This window comes from Hoplias malabaricus, chromosome 8 (genome assembly GCF_029633855.1).
Source record: "Hoplias malabaricus isolate fHopMal1 chromosome 8, fHopMal1.hap1, whole genome shotgun sequence".
NCBI classification, from domain to species: domain Eukaryota; kingdom Metazoa; phylum Chordata; class Actinopteri; order Characiformes; family Erythrinidae; genus Hoplias; species Hoplias malabaricus.
In genome coordinates, this window is record NC_089807.1 from 26,317,899 (window position 1) to 26,339,290 (window position 21,392).

The window sequence follows — 21,392 nt, forward strand, 5'->3', positions numbered from 1 at the left end:
TTAACGTCCACTAACTCTCAGATCCTCCTGCGTTTTCCTAAATATACAAGTCGCTTAAATAACTGTAATTAGCCATCTTTGTGCTCTCGCTACTGACCTCAAACCCAGAGTTGGTAAAAACTAACTTTATAAACCAGATTCTGGCGGTGAATCGGAGGCCAGTGAAGCTGATGATTGGAGCAGCTTTCAAAATAAAAGTAAAAAAAAAAGCATCATCGTTGTCTGATTATACACACGTATCTCCGGCTAACTTTTCATGAACAGAAAAATACTATTTCTCTGACGGCAACAGTATAAATAAAGCACAGATAACACGATTTATACCCTTTCGATATGTAAAAATATTTTTATTATAATTTATTTTATATTTTTATATGTCCAAACATTTTATATGTAAAATTGATTTGTGTGTATTGTAGAGAGCAAATATTGACAAACGCGGATTTCTTTTAGTGGATCACAACGAACCACGTCCAACTGTAACCACAGCGTATTCTCCTAAATACTGCCGCTATAATTCCATCTTTTGGCAAAAGCAGAGTCTATCATTACTATACTTGATCAAAATCAGGATATTTAATCCTTATTGTGATTACATATGGAATATTGGATGGCACAGTCACACAGCTCCAAAGCCCTGGATGTTGTGGATTCAAGTCCTGCTCCGGGTGACTGTCTGAGGAGTTTGTAGTGATGTGTCGGTCGCGAACGAACCGGTTCAAAGAGCCGGCTCTTGTAAGTGAACGATGAGAGTCGGTTCCCGTCTAAGACCGAGCCATTTTTTCTAAGGCTTGTCATTCAACCAATCAGAGAACAACAAGCAAGGTGTTTAAATAAAAAAAAACAGTTATTTATACAATTGAATGTGTGGGTGCAATCAGTGAGTTATTACAAGACAGCCATAAAAATAATTGGCCATTGCAAAACTATTTATTATTTTAATATTAAACAATAATATTTTGTCCCTATAGTCATGTAAAATGTAGGAAATATTGTTCTGTACAAGTGGAAATAAGTGGTAAAACAAAGAGCCATTTAAGAGCCAAGAGCCGAGCCAAAAGAGCCGAAATTCCTATCACTAATTTGGTGTGTTCTCCCCGTGTCCGTTTGGGTACCCTCCGGCTGTGTCGCCCTGTTAAGGACTGGCGCCCCGTCCAGGGTGTGTTCTTGGAATTGCACCCAATGATTTCAGGTAGGTTCCAGACCCACCGTGGCCCTGAACTGGATGAGTGGTTACAGACAATGAATGAATGATCTAATATTTCAGATGAGATCAGTTATCTTTAGCATGAAACACTCAGAGCGGACTGGGAGAGGGGAGATACGTGGTTTTGATGGACAGGTATAGCAGCCAAAGAAACTGATTTTTCAGCTTTTCATTGGTCATTTTGATATTAGCTGCTATAAACAGACAGCAATTAATGCCCACATTTAACAGGTAAAAATGGGAAAACCACAAAAATGGAGATACGTGTTTTTAATCTGACAGTGAGAGCATGTTCTCTCTCAGTAGTATAATTTTTTTGGTGAGGACAAATGCAGCTTTATCCAATTTTGCGGGGGACACGTACCCCCATCCCCTGTGTTTCCTACGCCAATGGGCAATACAAATGGTCTGTGAATCAGTAGTGTAACTGGAGCATCATCTGATATATTTGGGATTAATTGGATTGAGTTTTGCGACCCAGAACATATGTGCCTCAGGAAAGTTCTTGGGGCTAAATTCCACAAAATCCTCACAGAACCAGACAGGACACCCATGTGAGGTTCATATGGGCAGCCCAGCAGGGTATCACAGGTTAAATGTTAAACCCCACATACTGATGCACCCCAGGGGGTGTAATGGAAGCAGGATGCGTTTAAGATAGGACCAATGTGGGCAGCACATCTAAAATAACAAAATCTGTCTTAATTAAGACGTAACCCACTATGGCCTCTTGACATGACTTGGTGACACGGAGGTCAAGCTCTCTGGCACATGCAGGTTTGAGCAGGAAACTGCAAATCTTAAAGCGTGTTCAGGGGAAATATAGGTGCTCTCTTATGGAAAAAACTAGCCGGACAACTGGCAGTAGCTATTGGCAGTTGTAGCTCTGTCGGTCCTTATTAGAGCATTAATTCATCCATCAATGCAGTCATGCATTCATTGTCTGCAACTGCTTAAACAACTCACGGACACGATGGTGTAATTTGTCTGGATCATTTTCAGTTCTGCAGTGACACCTGTAGTGGTGGTGTGCAAAGAACCAGACTGTGGGGCTTTTGAGCTGCAGGTGAGTGGTAAGTAGAGATAAAGAGGGGGACCAGTTCCATATTAATATATTTGCACATAAAACATCTGCTTTTTTAAAAATTGTGCCAAACAATCCGTGGCTGTAAACACACACACAAACACACAGTGGCAGGCAGGCATTCAAGCACCCACTCTTAAAATTAAAGGTGCTACAAAAGGTTCTTGGAGCGATATCATAGAAGAACCATATTTGGTTCCATTAAGAAACATTTTTGCTAATAAATTTAAATAAGTAAAGGACCTTAAGATCAAGTGGTGGAATTTTAAACCTTTGAAAGGTTCTTAGCACTCACACAACTTTTAAACAAAAATTTAATTTAACAAATGTTAAAAAGTTAAAAGTTTTTTTTATGGAACCAAACTGTGTTCTTCTATGGCATTACTCAAAGAACCCTTTGCAGCACCTTCATTTTTAAGAGTGTGGTTAGCAATTGAGTGTTAGGTGCCTTACTTAAGGGCACCTCAGTGGTGGATGGCGAGGGAGTAGACAATGCTTTCACTCCCACTGTCCCAGTTTTCCTGCTGGTCCAGGGGATTAAACCAATGACCTTCTGATCACAAGCCCATTTCTCTAAAAATAAGGTCACAAATGTCACATCTAATAACGTCTAGATATTTCAGTTCAGATAAGTTCATGTACAAAGTTGACTTAGAGATTTATTCAAAGGGGAAGGAAGTCTGCATGTGAAACTGTGTGAGAAGGTGTCCACAAATATTAAAAACAGACTTGAAGTGTTTAGGTTTTGTTCAGTTAGTATTTCAGACTCAACATAGTAGTAGTCATAGAACTGCTTTACTTGTGTATTAGAATATACTTTTGTGTGAGGCTGTAGCTCCGAAATTCGTTTTGAAATGTTTTACTTTTATAAAGTGCAAACTGGTAGGCCTCCAGTATTTACTAAACAACACCTGAAAGCAGCTGGTGACTGAATTGGATACTTGTGCCATATTCTTACGCTTTTGTCACTGCTGCAGTGCATTTGGCACTTCTAAACAGCCTCTTGTTCCAAGATGGTCATCATTTCATGTCCTCAGATGCACCAGAACATTTTGCTGTATTGCTCCACATTAAATGTATAAAGGAGCCAATTACTTGGGTCACTGCGTATTTTTTAGTGGGTGGTGTATAGACTGAATCTCTGAACTCAAGCACCCTTGAAAAGAAAACAAAACAAAAGAAAACTACTCCCTTTGTATAATGAATTTAATATGATATAATATAATAATCTAATATAATAATGATATTAGCCAGGCTACTAGGGGGATGTTATATTTCTGATATATGATTATCTTCAGGTATTTAAAACCTTCAGGAAATGCAAAACAATTTCATTATTTCATATGACTATGTGTAAACAATTGAAATGCCTTGGTCAAATTACATATATTAGTGTTTTCTAATTATAGACATATGGACATAGAGAAAAAAAAATAACAATGACATTTGTTCTGCAAATTTTAGGACATAGTTTCTATTTATTTCACAAATTGGGGCGTGGGGGGAGGAGGGGGGGGGGGTTAAATCGAAAAGTTTTGCACAGGTTTGATTTTTTCCCAATATTTAATTCAACATGTAACTGTATATGCATTAAAGTATTCAGAAATATGTTTGTAGATGATGTTTCCTTTTCACCTGAAACTCAAAACAGTCTTTGATGTAGTGTACCCACCCATATTGGGTATTTATTGGCAGCACAGCTGGATAGTGGATAGTGGGAAACAAGCTTTCTCCACGGGTTAAATGTTAGCTCCACATATGGATGATCTCCAGGGTCAGTGATAGGACCAGGAAGGGTTAAACATACGACCCATCTGAGCCAATATGGGCTGCCCACCTGAAAACACAAACTTTCTTCAAATGAAGAGAATCCACTGTGGGTCCTAAATGTAGAGAAATATTGGGTGCTGAATCCAGCTATCAACCATACCTTGATTTCTGAGAGTGTGGGAAACTGTTGCATACAACTAAACATGTATGTTAACAGGGCTATATGTTTTATACACTAAGACAATACACTTGTACAATGCATTCCTACCCTGCTCCAGAAATTACAAGCAGACTCTGCAGTGCTTAGCCCAGAGTAGCAACATCAGAGTCTCTGTTCTCCCTGGTCAGTGAAGCATCTCAATGGTTTAAAGCTGAAATGTTAAGGTAAAAATACTACCTTAAGTATTTGCATAATATACATTGTAAAGAAACTTACCAACTCAGATTTACTTATGGGAACCAGTGAATTCAAAGTCTTCACCACAAATGTTGCCACCTAGCAAATATTGTGTATGTCACATGTTTATAATAATAAATTAATGTTATATGTAAAAACCGCCTTGATGTCTCTGTGGTGAATGGTGTTGTGTGTCTGGTGGTCTTAGATTCGATTGTGTGTTTGTGGTGGGGGGCATGATTCAGTGAATGGACCATGGACATATTCAGCTTGGTATATCTCTCAAGAATAGATCATTTCATATCAAACTTCTATTCACATTTGAATGATTTATTCTGGGAAATGGGTAAAATGTGTAGAGTCCCCCAAGATTTTTTAGCACAATATAATTTAATATTATTCAGCTCTACGTCAATCACATTGGGAGTGGATAGGCCTGTAAAATCCATGTCAGGACAAGGGCAAGCCAAGCTGTGGGTCAAACCTGGAAATTACTAAGCTCAGGCATTACATTCCTTGGCAGAGGATGAAAAAAAGTTTGGAAAAAACTGGGTTAATCCTGTTCAGAGTTGCATGTTAATTAGGGAAGGTAATTATGTTTTTTTTTTTTTTTTTTTGCAAAGGTCAAAAAGATGTGCTGCGTCTCTGGTGGTCTCAGGCTCAGCTGTGGTGGCAATGCCAGTGTGTGGTTAATGGACAGTTGACCTATTCACAGATCAGCTAGTTAACTTAATTTCTTATCATATTTTTTGGTGAGTTGAATGGCAGAAACAATGTAAAGTAGCACATGTCAAGCTTGATTTCCCCCTAGCTCTCTAAGCTGAAAAGTTTTAAAAACACTGGGATGGCTACCCCAGAGCCCAGACCACAGTGTCGTATGGAATTAATTGGATTATGAAAAGCAGAAACTGCAAACAATGAGTAACAGTTAAACTCTGGAGTTGTATAAAAATCTTCCAACAGATTTCTTGCAGTTAAGAGCAAGTCTCTTAACAAGAATGGAACTGTAACTAAGGCAAATTGCATGCACTGTGGTTATAATGTGTGTTTATGTAGGTCTAGTTCTTTGTGACACATCTAAATGAAACCTACTCTTTATTAACCACCACTGTAGAAAATAAAAGATTGCTATTAACCACTGTAAATTCTTTTACTGTAGAATTATTCTTGGTCACTGTCCAGCACTGGTTAGGTCTGCATATGTTATTCAAATAGTCATGTGTCCTTCATGTTTTACAGTCACCTGTTTGGTGAAATATTACTCCACACAAGCTGAGCTCTATTTATAATATCGGAGAGCAGCATGTGACACCACTGCCTTCATGTCACAGTGGTACATTGGCACAGTTGTGTGCAGTGTGGGACAATCGGGCACGTAGGTAATGAATGGAGGGTCAAGACTGTATTTAACAGCATAAGAATAGGTTGTTTCATTTTTATTTTGGCTTAACTGTGTTCTGAGAACATCTTAAGCATAAGTAAACTGCATTCAAGTGCTGATATGTAATTTTGTATATTAATGAATGTAATTAATTGTAAATGTAAATTTTGTATATGACTGTGATATGTAATTAATGAATGTTCTTATGTAATTTAATTAAGCTAACACAGCCATTACAGATAATATTACAAAAAAAAACATTTATTTAACAGAAATCTACATATATCCGGAAGTTAAATAGTGCTTTCTAAAGTGCTGAGCCTTAAGCAGCAAAAACAGAGACTCTGTTCTCCCTATTACATGCCAGAGGTACATCAGTGATTCTGAAATTGTAATTTTAAGGTAAAAATACTTGTTTAAAAAATATATTTTTAGTGTTGTTCTAAAGAACCATACTAAGTACTGCCACTCATAGTGTTGATTTAACACTGGTAAATTTGCTGCATGAACCAAAGTATTGAGACACACTCCCTAGTCATTGAATTCATACTCATGCAGTCTGCCTTTACAAACATTTGTTAAAGTATGTGTCATTCTAAAAATGTCACTGAATTTGAGGGTGGTACTAAAATAGGATTCCACCTTTAAAGTACATTTGTAAATTTGAATCCCTCCTAGATATTCCATGATCAACTGTGGATATTATTGAAAAATGTAGGTGTTTAAGAACCACAGCATCTCATACATGTAAAGTTACTGAAAGAAGTCAACATGTGCTGAGGTACACATTACGTAAAAATCGCCAACACTCTGCTGAATGAGTAACTGCAGTGTCTGTTCAAAACCTCCGCTGGCATTAACGTTAGCAGAAAACTGTGCACTGGAGGCCAAGTGTGAGATGAAAACCCACTAGAATCACAAGCAGAGGAAACATGTTCGGTGGAGTGACAAATCATGCTTCTCTGTCTAATAGTCTGATAGACAAGTCTGGTTTTGGCAAATGCCAGAAGAACATTACCTGCCTGGTTGCATTGCCCTAACTGTAGAGTTTGGTGCACTAGGGATAATGCTATGAGGTAGTTTTTCAGGGACAGGACTAGGCCCCTTAGTTCCAGTGAAGGGCAATCTTAATGCTTTAGCATACCAAGATCTTTTTACAATCATGTTTCCAACATTATAGGAACAGTCCTTGGGAAGGCCCGTTTTTGTTCCTGCATAACTGTGCCCCTGTGCACAAAGCAAGGTCCATAAAGGCTTGTTTGGGTGAGCTTGGTGTGGAAGAGTCCTGACCTCTACTCCATCAAATACCTTTGATATGAACTAGTATGGAGATGATGAACAATACCCTCTCGTCCAACATCAGTGTCTGACCTCAAAAATGCTCTGGAATGTTATGAATTCTCCTGTAGGTGTTCCAATATTTTTGTTCATATTGTTTGATATTAGTCTAAATATTCTTTCCCACAGATTTGTTTTGAAATTTCATTAATGCTGCAGGAAAATATCAAATTCCGTTCATCAAATCATGTCTTATGTTCAGTTAATCACCAGTTGTAACTACAGAGCAGCGAAGGAAGGCTGTTCTGTGTGGAGTGGCCTTATTATTGACTTTTGAATATGCTCAAGACCAAAACTGCAATGTGTTACATCGGGGAGGAGGAACATTTCTCATAAATGCGTAGTGCAAAGGGCCATAGCCAACATTAAAACTACTGAATGCAGGGCTTTCATGCTCACTGATGGAATTTGGAGCTGGCAACTCCTTAATGCTGCGCAGTGCAGCACTTGCATGGGAATCAGTGAGTAGCCTTTAAGCCATTGTTATTAACACCTAAAGCAGCTCTGGAGGAAGGAAGCCCATGCAGAACAGGCCAGACAACGTGAGTCCATTTCTAATCAGCTATCTCATGCTGTAATTAAATGTAGTGTAGTTTTTGTTTTTCAAATGACAAGAGCGGCACTCCTTTTTCTGCAGTCTACACTTATTTATTTTGCAAGTTCTTATTCAGACAGTGTATCTTAATAACTCTGCTCATGAATTGCCTGTAGATTAATTTGACCAAACAAACATTTAACAACAACCTGGAAGTCTGACACACTACAGTCAGTGCTAGAGTATTGTCTTGATAGACAAATCATTTTCATGATCATAATCTTTAATAATAAAAAATAATTAACATTAGGTGTTCAAATACATTTTACTGTGTTTTTGTGTAACTAAGACATTCTCACTCTCATTTGTTATTTTATAGTAACTGCTATATAGTACTAAAATAGCAATTGTACTTTTATTCAGCAGATGACTTCACCTAATAATTAAGTAGTTTGAAAATTGCAAGTGAGAAGAATTTAAAGGTCACTGCATTCATCATGAGTGCAATCGAGCAAAATGTGCCACAAAACATGGAAATAATATTGTATCAAAAATATATGTGAGTTTTGGTTTAGATTAATTAAATTTGGTGAATTTGTTAGTATCAATCATGAATTTAGCATAATATAAATTCATTTGTAGGTTGTTGTAATCATTTTTAATACTATGCAACAAATGACAAAATAGTGGGAGAATGTTAAAATTTTTAATTACTATTATAAATTACACAAAACCTGTTTTAAAACTTATTTGTGCACCTAAGAGATCATTTTTCATTCATTCATTGTCTGTAACCAGGGTGCGAATTATACAATGACAACTGGGGTGGGGGGTGTTTTCTTCAGGTCATAATGGGACCAGTACAGCGCAGGTTATAATCCTTACAGAGTCTTGCTTGTTTACTGTAAAGTCTGCAGTACATTAATGATAAATCCATTACATCAGCTAATGTGTCACATACCATACAACAACATTTGCAGTCAGGGGTCAGTATATTATAGAGCAAAATTACACAATGTTATTGGTTACTACTATAAAAAATTAGGCTTTTACCTTACTAACATTAAAGGCAAAGACAACCCAATAATCAAAATCTGTCAAAAACCATGTGTTAATTAATTCTGAATAAATTGGAATAATGTCACTGAAAGTCACTGTAGCTTTGGCTTTTGTCTTATCTCATCCCTTCATACTGGGATCAATACAGCATCTACAATGTGAAATGTTAAGGGGAGAGTGGTATATATATTTATATTTATATTTATATATAATGCAGAAAATAGTGTCCACATAAAAAATAAACCTGACTTCTTTTTTTAAATGTTCTGTTTCACCTTAAAAGCTGATAAAGTTACGTTTGAAGCCTAAAAAATCCCCTGAAAACTCTAGATAGCCACTGACACGTAATGCCTTCTCTGGCTTACACAATCCACGTGAACAATAATATGCGTGGGGGAGTCCCCCAAAAAATGCTTTAATATATTTTTCACATGGGCAAATTATTATTATTATTATTATTATTAAGGATCACAAAAGCCACTTAAGTTTATCCCAAAATTACTAGATGGAGCTACACCAGAGAACACATTTCCTCTGATTCACTGCATAATTCTTGGAGCATTATGCTCCCAACATCAACACTTTGCATTGACACAAGGCGACCTCCAGCTTATTAATAATAAAAATTAATGCATATATTTCAAATTTTTCTAAAAACTATTGTTTGGCTTCTTGTGTTGTATACTGAATATACAAAACATTACACATCAGAAATCATATGTGATAAGTCTAAATTTTGGTGGGCTTTGTTTATGTGTTATGCATTTTTTCATGGTCGGCTTATACTTATAAGGTTTATTTGAATGTTTTTAATGTTTATGTACATTGTTTGCCTGCTATTGCCCACTGGGTGTGGGTCTTCCCACCTGTCTTCCCCAGTTTACCTCTTTGACTAGAAATGTCCTGTGTGCAAAACTGTCCCACTGCTTGAACACTGAGCTGTGCATCTTTATGCTGCTGTGATAAGCACAACAGATTCCCCCGAAGCAGACCAAACCAATCTGAACATGTGAATGAGCAATGGGAAAATAGGAAAGCAATATTGTTTTCTTGGATGCTCAGGATTCTGGTACTTTAAGCAGAAACTGTAAACACACTCTTTTATGACTCATCACAGCAGGGAGTGTCATGAGAATGCCCTTAGAATAATAGCAGAGAATCAAAAGCAGCCACTGTGATTTAGGCAGACATTTGGTTTCAGAGGCAGTGAAGGGATAATCAGTCATATCTCTTTTTGATAAAATGCAAAATGTTTTAATGTGAGACATTAGACCTAACAATAATTATAAAACACTTAGGTCTCTCCCACACCAAAGCAAGGCTGTATTCTGTTTGAAACACCACAGACACCCGTTTGTTAGTCTTCCTGTGTTTACTTTCATTCCAGAAGTCACTTCCATCAATATTACAAACCTATGCTGCTTATTGGCCATGAGCAGACAGAGAAAGCCTAGCATACCGGACAGAGACACTTTGTTTTCTTTATCTATTTATTGACACTGTCCTGAAGTCAAGAGGGAGGGACCGTAGGGAATTGTTTCTTACCCTCCTCCAAAGTTTACATAGTGCAGTTTCTGCAGTGCTGAGCCCGGTGAAGCAACAACAGAGGCTCTGTTCTCACTATTACAGATCTGTAAATCATCTCAATAATTTTGAAGCTGTAATTTTAATGTAAAAATATTACTTAGTTTTGCTACTTTTGTAATTAAAATACTAAAATAGTGGGAGACAAGAAAAGACACAAATGCACTTCTGGCCCAGACTTAAATGGTAATAGTTCTTTACAGCAGCAAATCTGAGAAGTCATTTAGTCATGTATGAGAGTACCTGACTTTAGATTAGATGCCGATGTTTTCACAGTGTGTTACTTTACTGAGATCTCCACTAAAACTTAAGATGAGTCATTTCTCAAGAGAAATATGTGAGCAGCAGGGGACTTCAGCTGACGTCTTCCTTGTCTTTCCAACTGATTTCACAGTTGTCTTAAGCTTCCTTGAGTATTTGAACAACACTGTGTAAGTGTAACATATTATTATTATTATTATTCAAGGAGGAACTACAAGCATATTAAGGAGAATCATTTTGTTGTTTTTCTTTTCCACACATTATTTCCACTGTTCCTACACTGATACTAGCAAATGTGTCTCTCTGCACTATATCCTGTCTATAAAACTTGAGAGTCTTTATAGTGCTGACTCCTACAATTTGAGACAAAATTAACGCTCATTACATCTTAGATAAGCATACCATATAGATGACCCTAGGGCTATCTATCTTGTCTAAGAAATATTATCAAGTTGCGTAGTCTCAGACTTTCAGCTATTCAAAATATTTAATCCATAACTGGGAGACAGGCCAATGTAATTATGGACTGCAAAGTGGAATTCATAAATATTCTGATGCTTTTTTTTTTGACTGAACACGACTCTGTGCCCAATTTCAGCAGTTTTTGTTGTTATCCGTTCTTGCTGGAGTTTTTCGCCAGACACTGATCCAAGGAGCGTTTGAAGCTCTTTAATACACCACAGCATAATTTTACAAACTGCCGTTGTGAGTCAGATAAAACAAATCTGACCACTACTGCAGCTTGGAGATTTTACAAGTGGCTAGTTTGAGCTGGAGGTCTGCATTTTGACATGTAAACAAGACTCTCTGGCCAATTAGTGTAAAAAATAAGTTTGCACAATATATTTAGTACTTACTTGGCTTGCTTCGAACAAGGTACAAACAGGGTCTAAAAAGTACCAGGTTTCAGGGACCAGGTATCAGATAAAGAGCAGAGCCATGTTGAGTAGGTAACATGCAGTGGAAAAGCGCCAATAGTCTGAAGCAGGTAAAAATTTAAACACATTGAAACTTAAATGCTGCTACTGTCAGTAGCATGTTATGATCCAAGCATCATTGGGAGCCAAATGCCAGTATCCACATCTGAATTGTTTCCATTTAAGAGCTCTTCCTTTATCTAAATGAACTTCAAATCAGTGCCCTTATAGGAAAGTCTGCCCACTTGGTGACCATTTTGGCAACACTCCCTGACAATAGTTCCACCCATACAAGACAGGTCTCTCAATTGTGGAGAGATTAAGCCTAAGCAATGAATTAAAAACATTTTCAGCTTGTTTTGGCTAAGAAGTATGTGTATTTCTCCTAAACAGGGAGCCCCTTTTCCTATGGGACTTCTCATAAATATGGAACATTATGAGCATTTTGAGCTTTCCCAGTCATTTTTTCTTGTGATCTGAATTATCTTTCATAACATTTGTGTTTAGATGTCAGGGTTTATTATTAAATCACTTTTCACAATTATTGTCTACACTTCAAATTTTATATTTGTCTTTTATACCACCGCATTATAAAGTTTGCTCATCTTCACCTAATGGGAAGGTTTCTTGCTTTAATCCTGTCTCAGACCCCTGCTGATTCACAACAAAGAGTGTATCATAAGCTTTAACATTCATCACTGCAAGCCAATAGATCTAAATTTAGCAGGATCATCATCAAAAATAAAACCTTTTAATAAATCTCATCATGAAATGTGACACTGCAGCTTGGCAGACCCTGCTGGGAACAGATCTAATGATAGATCAGCACAGCCAATATTGGGATCTCTTGACCATCTCTTTGGTCAAGGTTATCATGGTCAATCATGGTCAAGGTTAGGAGTAGAAGTTGGGTCCGCCTCACTGAGGCAGAGAATAATGTGTGTGTGAGAAATGAGTAAGAATGAAAATTTTAGAAATTAAAAAAATAATAATTTATTTAACACAAAGTTCTACTTGGAGCAGCACAGTGGTGCAGCAGGTAGTGTCGCAGACACACAGCTCCAGGGTCCGGGGCTTGTGGGTTCAATTCCCGCTCCGGGTGATTGTCTGTGATGAGGAGTTTGGTGTGTTCTCCCCATGTCCGCATGGGTTTCTTCCGGGTCCTCCAGTTACCTCCCACGGTCAAAAAACACACATTGGTAGGTGGATTGGAGATTCAAAAGTGTCCATAGGTGTGAGTAAATATGAGTGTGTGTCACCCTGCAAAGGACTCGGGCCCCCTCCAGGGTGTGTTCCTGCCTTGTGCCCAATGATTTCGGGTAGGCTCTGGACCCACCGTGACCCTGTACTGGATAAGCTGTTACAGAGAATGAATAGGGCTGTCGCAATAACTGCAATGTGGTAGTACAGCGCTATTAACCACAAGGAATGGCAAGAACGTTCACCACCGTAGTGTAGGCATGTTTTCTTATTTTACACTTTGGTATGTGTGTGTATTTTATGTTTTCTCAACTGCTGGCATCTGAACAGCTGAGTGTCAGTCTTCATTTTATAAAATGGACATTCATTCATTCATTATCTGTAACCACTTATCCAGTTCAGGGTCGCGGTGGGTCCAGAGCCTACCTGGAATCATTGGGCACAAGGCGGGAATACACCCTGGAGGGGGCAAAATGGACACAATGTACATGAATTTACTGATTTTAATTATGTGGAATACCTTCAAATATAATTATGATGTACATAATTTAAAGATTTTTCTCATGAGCCCAGAAATGTGTGATTTTCTAGTGTGACCTTTACTAACATCACAGAGCAAATGTTCTGGATATCATCAACAACATGATTAACTAGATATTGAGTAAGACTTGTCTTGGCAGGGAAAAATAAGCTTTATATAAATGTCCATATCTATGGGAGCCAAAAGAAAGTTGAAATTTGTTTATCAGTTATTACACAATGGAATATATCTTTTATTAGAATATGATATGAAAATAAGCATCTGGCTGTTTAGATGGATTAATGAAATCAGTGGCATGTGAACAGGAAAATATACAAAACTAAAATTCATTTTAGCTGAATTATGAGGGCAGGTTGTGTAAAGTTCAAGGTGGAGAGTCAAATTGCTTAAAGCCCCCTCCAGTGAAATTTAAATCAATGTTTACCTTGTTAGCATGTATGTGTGGTGTCATGTATACACTAATATACATAACATGCAGATCACAATAAGCAGTCAGTGCCTATTGAAATTGAAGTGTTCCTAACAGTCTTAGACTGGCAAATTCAGACAGCCAGGGTTCTTACATCATGAATTTAAGGAGCCACCTTAAAAACAATCCTCCAAAAGTTGCATAGTGCAGGTTCTGCATTGCTGAGCCCAGAACAGGAAGGACAGAAGCTTTATTTTCCCAATTACAGGTCAGTGGAGCAACACAATTATGTTCACCTCACAAATTTGAAAATGTAAAAACTGTACTGTAAAAAGATCGTGTAGCGTGGATGTTTGGAGCACTTGGTGAAAATGCAGTTTTCTCCCCAGGTGCATCCTCAATTCGGCCACCTGCAGCAGGCTCTTCTTTTTTCTGGAAGGGTGTGGCTTCTGCCCCATTTTGTGATTAACTGGATAGAATGGCACTTTTCTACCTCAATTGCCCTAAAGTGTCAGCCAGTGTTTTGAGGACCATATTGTGGCAACATTTTTATCACCCCTGTCAAAGTGCAGTATTGCACCCTACCAGTGTGTGTGCCAGTGCACTTCTCCTTCCACATAACTTGCACAGCAGGTCCTCTCTTATTCCACATCTGTGCAAATTTGCTGGTATCAGAAGGGTATTGTACACTGATCTGAGCAGGAAAGATATGTGAAAGGGCTCTCCAGAGTTCAGACCATATGTAATTACTCAAGTTTTTTAACAGCAATATAATGTAACACATTTATTCTAGATTAATAATGTCCAAAGTATACAAAATAAAGAGGTTTTACAAAGTATGGGGAATTTTCTCAGAAACGGAAGATTGTCAATGGGTGAGTGTGTGTACCTAGCCACTGAAAAGTCCCAAAGCCCGGATAAATAGGGAGGATTGCGTCAGGAAGGGCATTCGGCGTAAAAGCTGGTGCGGATCGCGGTGGCGACCCCTGACGGGAGGGAGAAGCCAAAAGAAATCATATTTATTAATCTCTTTTATACTAGGGTGACCAGACGTCCTCTTTTACCTGGACATGTTCTCTTTTTTAGACTTAAAAAATGTCCGGGCGTATTTTCACAAACGTCCGTGATTTACTTTTTCTAGAGCTTACATAGAATTTTGAGTAGCGTTTCGTTCACAAACTGGTCCCGCCCTCCCCTACTCCGTTTGGTTCGCTTGCGTGAGAAGGGGGAGTGGTGAAGTAGCATAAAATCTTTGGATTGCACGGTCTGACTGTAGAGCTACCGTTATTGGTCGATAACCTCAACCTCATTGTCCCAACCAATAATTTGATCCCCTCCAAAATAAAACCCCGATCTGTCAACGTCTCATTAACCCAGAGGTGCAGAAGGGGTATCACATTTTCCACTCAATCATACGTCTCCGTAACTATGGAGAGAAATAAGTCTCAGAATAGTTGACACATGCGTAAATGTTAATCTACAAATTAAGTCACATGTGTTTCACTATTCACAAATAAATACATCAATCTGTGTCTCACGGTCTGCAATTTGTACAAATACAGTTAAATTCATATATGTTTATGGTTTTCATAGATATATCAATTTTATGTGGAAATAGGTACATTTGTTTACATTTACATTGCATGTATTTATAAATTTACAGTCTCGGATTTAAAATGTATTTGTAAATTGTAGAATCTGCGTTTGTGGATCAAGTCACTCACGTGTTTCTCGTGACATGTGTTGGATAATTTACTCTCGCGAGCTTTTGGATTTTGAGACTTTTCGTATTTCACCCGATCCACACACAAATGCAGGCTCATACACGAATGGGGCCAGCAGGTGAACGAGCTAACGCTAGGTGGCACTGTTGTTTCTCCAAGTGTTTCAGGGCTGCCCTGTCCATGTCAGCGCCGCCACAGAACGCTTTTCTGTAGGCGGGACTGTGACTCCATTGGCTGCCACACTAAATGATAGACAGCTAATTCTGACTGCGGATTGGGTAAATAAAAGTGATGACCAATAAGAAGCGCATTTTCTGCTTCGGAGCCGTGGGGTATCTTCCCCTCTCTCCGACTGAGGGAATGCAGTTTCTGTCTGTATCAAACAAATCATCCGTTAACAATCTTACCTCAAAAATACGGAACACTGCGTTTAAACATGATACGATTGTAAAGTATTTTATTTGACAACCCAAGTTTACCCAAGTGCTTGAGTTTACAGCTGGATTTTTCAATTTAAGGCACCTTCAAAAGTATTCCACATGATTACCCACGCCGAACTGCCTGTGATATGAAGCTGAATTCAGCAGCTTCTTTGGCGGCTTTTTGTTCGAAACTTGCGCAATAAATGTTGCGCCTTCATTTAAAGTGGCCCACACCTCCTAAAACAACAGTGCCACCTAGTGGTGATTAGTGCACCTGGCCACATTTGTGCCCAGACAGCTATGGAAGAATCGCACAAAAAAAATTCATCTCAAACGTAAAACTTCCATCCATACATTATCTGTAACCACTTATCCAGTTCAGGGTACCTGGAATCATTGGGTGCAAGGCAGGAATACACCATGGAGGGGGCGCCAGTCCTTCACAGGGCAACACAGACACACACACACACACACACGGACACTTTTGAGTCGCTAGTCCACCTACCAACGTGTATTTGGACTGTGGGAGGAGCACCTGGAGGAAACCCACGCAGACACAGGAAGAACACACGCCTCACAGACAGTCACCCGGGACAGGAATCGAACCCACACCCTCTAAGCCCCAGCTCTGACCTTTGTGCGCCATGGTTTACTGCGTGAGCTCTGAGTTCTGCGCGTGCTCTCTGAGTTTTGTGCGCCAGCTGCACGAGTTTTGTGCGCCTGATCCTTGAGTTTTGCAAGCAGTTCTGACACAAAGCTCTCGCATGGGCGGGACTTCTCAGGGGTGCCTTCCCATTGGCTAATGAGTTTTTGAGTGACGACTCAGTGCCCAAGGCATTCGTTGCAGCTCAGTAGTGGAGAGACAGGAAAGATTTCAACATTAAAGAGTGAGTAATTTTACACAAACACGAATTCTCTTTGTACTTTACTGTTTAAAATCTATGAAATACCTGCAAACTCCGACAATCAATGTAGATATTGAGGTAATGTTCTGTCTAAAACAAAACATTAAAGATTTTACTGTGAAAACAAACCTGTTTCTCTCGTTACCAGATACTGATCTGAGGTAAATACACACCGATGTCTGTTTACTCAGCGTGAAACAGAATAAATGAGCGTTTATATGTTATTTGTAAAATATTATTTATGAGTGCTTGATTTTCTGTTCAGAAACCAATCGTGTACTAACAGAGGGTCTTCCCTTTCCCGTAATCACTGTTAGACGGTTTAAATGCTCAAATTTTATTTTGAAGATCACAGTTAATCTGTTTTTAACAAATGCCTTATGTGCATTTTGTTACAGGAGGTCTCAGAGAAAAGAGAAACATCACAGACAGTGTTCCTGCTCCTTTAATGACTACAAATTTAATAAAGTTGTATCAAACTTCTGCAAATTCCACTGTCATTTTTGGATTTTGAGAGGAAATATGAATAATTAATAAATCATTAATCATTATTAATCACTAATTAATACTAATATTTATAAACAAGAATTAAAAACAGTATACAGTTCAAGTAAAAGAACTATATGTTTAAAAATTATGAAAGAGGAAATTATATCACAGCTATTCAGCGCGTAAATGCGTTATATTCTGCAAAAGCGGAATCCCAAAGCCGAATACACACGCTTCCTGCACTCAGAGTCGTGAACAACGATCAGGGCACTGAGTTGTCAGTCAAAAACTCAGCCAATGGGAAGGCACCCCTGAGAAGTCCCGCCCATGCGAAAGCTTCGTGCCAAAACTGCTAGCAAAACTCAGGGATCAGGCCCACAAAACTCAGAGAGCTCGCACAAAAAACTCAGAGCTCACGCACTAAAGCCATGGAGCACAAAGGTCAGAGCTGGATATTTAGTTTGAAAATGATAAGTTTTACGTTTGAGATTAATTTTTTGTGCGATTCATTTTGGCACAAATCTGATTCCATAGACAGCGAGCATATATCGGTCCACTGGCTTAAAAAGGCTGACACACCACTGAGTGTAGACCACAGCTGGTCCACCATCAGACCGCACAGATTACTGTCCTGTGTACAGGATCTAACTAATTTTTAATAATCTCACACAGATTTTAAATTCAGAGTTTAAATTTAGTTTGTTCTGGAAAACAAACTAATACAAATATTACCAACAACTATAAGAGATGTAATAATGAGTATGCCTGATATAAAATGATTATGCTAAAAATGTTGACACTGTACTGGATTAAAATTATTTACTAATCTTATTTATAAAGGATAACAAAAGAACCTAATGAAGGAAAAAAATGTAAATTCGACTGTGAATGGAAAAGTGCTAAAATGTGACATTTTGTCTAAAATTCTGGGTGGATGAGGCTGCCTATTAGCCGAAATGTGAAGGTCTCAAAAATCCAAAAACCCGCGAGAGGAAATGTACAAATATACGTAACGAAACCCACTTGATCAACAAATGCAGATTTTACCATTTAAGTTTACCATTTTAGTTTACTTCGTCACTAAATACATTCTTCTGTCCTAAAAAAAGAATGGCAGATCTGTCTGGAGTCCCTTGCTCACCCTGCCCAGCTGGCAGTGGAGGGAATACTTGCAGTGCGGTGACTGGTGATAAACTGTTAAGATCAATGTGGCCTGAGGCATTCCACACATGGTCATGATTCATAATGTTTTTCTCTTTAGGCAGAGAGTGGGCTGGTGGAAGTTGTTGATGACAAAATTCCACCGGACATTGCGGCTTTCTCTGTCAGATGGTAAACATAGCATAACAAATAGTGTGTATTGTTGAATTAAATATAATAAGAAACACACACACACACACACACAAATGTTCATGTAGTTGAACAAAATCAATGGATCCACACTTTTCAGTGGTGTACCTTAACATTGATGTAAAACAGGAGACTTTTTCCTTTTGTGTCTAATACCATACATATACTTATTTAGACTAAATAAAAAACGCTAGAAAAACGTTCATTGAACGTTCACATGGAATGTTTCAGATTAACATTGGGAGAACTTTCATCAAGGAGAATCTTTACATAACGTTAGCCAAAGTTGTGGGAACGTTTCTTGTTAGCTGGGATGTTGCCATTTATTGGCGACCAAATGCAATTACTGCATTTAATGTGGAACAGAAAATCCAAATAAGAAGCTGCGAATAAGAATTGTAGATTTTTTCTGTATTTCCCCCAGGCCCTGACATGTAAATAAACTTATAAACCCATTAATGGAGCATCGGCTGGTCAAGTCAAGTCAGCTATATTTATATAGCACATTTAAAAGACAGCAAATGTCGGCCACAATGACTAGATTATGCAATGACTAGAATTCAGATATCTGAAAATGTAATTTTGATTAGTCAGATTCAAATTTGAGATATTTTTAATACTAGTTCAGGATTTATAACTCATCAGATGATGAATTCTCTGACATTGTTAGAGATATCTTAAAAGACATTTTTACTAGTCAAATTGTAGTTATTAAATTACTGTTCTTACTAGTCCGATTGTAAATGTAAAACTGTCATTCTGACTAGTCATAATATATTTGTTACTAGTCAAAACTCTGTTGTAGATTTCCAGTAATTAATTAAAGATAGTCTGACGTAAGTTATTTAATGTTAAAACGGCTTGCCATAGGCTTCGGTCCACGCAGTGACTCCAGGCCTATCAAGTCAGTGACACGTCAGAGATTAGAATCACAAACAGAACCCGCACGGGACCAGATTGGATACGCTAACCGTAGCTGACTGGTATGTGGATCTGCCGGAGGAAAAACGGATCCGGATCGGAGTCGCCTGCTACGTGGAGTGTAATTATAGCCAAGCTGGGTTTTAACATTACTTGAAGCTTTTGTGTGTATTACGAATTTAAAACCAGGGTGTGAATATCCTTTAAAACTATATAGAATGTTGAAAAAAGAAAGAATGAAACAAAAAAGGGAAAATGATGCAAAAAGAAAAATAATATCAAACTTAAACCTCATAACCCTAACAAATTATTTATGTAATTGGGTCGACTCAGCCTTTTGCTAATCTGATATTCCCTTTTACTTAATTCTCACCAATCAGAGTTTTGAACTAACAAGATCCCATTACTTGTTTGCTATATTAGCTCCATAGCTCAGAGACAGAACTAAAGGAAAATACTTCAAACACTAAACATGTTTTGGCAGATTAAATACATTTGTTTTGAGGGGCAAATTGTGCATATTTCATTCAAATCTTCACTTGAAGACTAAATATTAGCATCGATTTAAATATACATATACAAAGGAGGATTTGTCTCATAGCTATGGACAAATCAAAAGTTCAGGTATTATCTCATGGACAATATGGCACTTCAGAGCACCCTGAAAGGATGTTTTGAATTTGCTTGCAGTTAACTGTTTGTGGTTTTTGCATACAGAACATGTTAGCACACACGCTAAGTCACACATTCATATTCCACCACAGGGGAAGACACCCACTCACACGTCCCTCTTCTTACAATAATAAATAAGTAGGGCACACATCCGTGCAAGCCACAAGTAAGAGCTTTTTATATTTAAAGACTTTATTAATAGAACAAAGCTGGAATTCTGTTTATTTATTATTGTCAGACAGGGCCACAGAGTTTGATGTTCAGGTTTTTTTTCATCCGCAGAAGCTTGCTTTTGCTGTTTTGTTTTTCCATGTTTCCTAGTTTGCTACTTTCTACAACTGCAAAGCTGTAAAACTGCAGTAAATGTTTTTCACTGACTAAGATTCTTGTTTATATCCAGTTTCTCTCCACAATTTAGCCATTGCCAGTTCAAAATTTTAGCTTGATCTCTTCTAATTACAAGGAGCTTCCAGGCTGGGAGGATGTAGCGCATGCTTCTTCCAAGACGTGAATTTGTTATACAGTTTAGCACACTTGGAGGAAAACACTAATTAGAATTTTTTATGTTTGCTATCATACACTGTCAAAAAAAAACTGTCACTATGGTACCATCAAGACTACAGATTCTGTACCTTTTGTTAGGGGACATACTTATTCCTTATTCTATTATTATTGTGGATTTAAAATTATGTACAAGTGTTGATTTCATACACATTTAATCTCCAGGACTTATGTCATTTTATTTGGCACAGTTCTATAATGTATGTAATGTAATGTAAATATTCACCTCTCCTTCTGGAGAAGAGTATGTAATGTGCTTTAAGGAAACACTTGTAAAGGTACATTCACACTGTTTGTACTTTTGGTGACCAATAGAGTACCTCTACCATATATTTCTTTTTGAGAGTTTAGTAATTCTATAAATTATCTATATATCTGCATAACAGGCAACTAAATAAAGTACTGTCAGTTTTACAGTACATTTAAATAGAGGTGTGGTTCATTGGGATTATTATAAAGGTCCATGAACAGAGATAAGTTTATTTATTGTGTGTGCATCTTCAGAAAAAATTGTGATCTGTGGTTCCTCAGGCAATGCAGTTATATCTGTTTTGCTGTTTGATATTTTGATTTGATCAAATCGCATGACATTTCTCTTGTTCTTTGAAATACTAGAGTTTCACATAGCATTTGCTGATTTCTCAAATTTGAAGAGTGTCATTAGA

General features: G+C 37.9%; 1 protein-coding gene across 1 annotated transcript in view; it reads left to right on the top strand.

Moving 5' to 3' along the window:
* The first annotated feature begins 7,660 nt into the window (after positions 1-7,660).
* slc29a1a (solute carrier family 29 member 1a) overlaps positions 7,661-21,392 on the top strand; it is a 65,235-nt gene continuing 51,503 nt past the window's right edge. The window contains exon 1 of the mRNA XM_066679125.1: positions 7,661-7,719. The gene's annotated coding sequence lies outside the window, so the exon portion shown is untranslated. The remainder of the gene's footprint in view (positions 7,720-21,392) is intronic.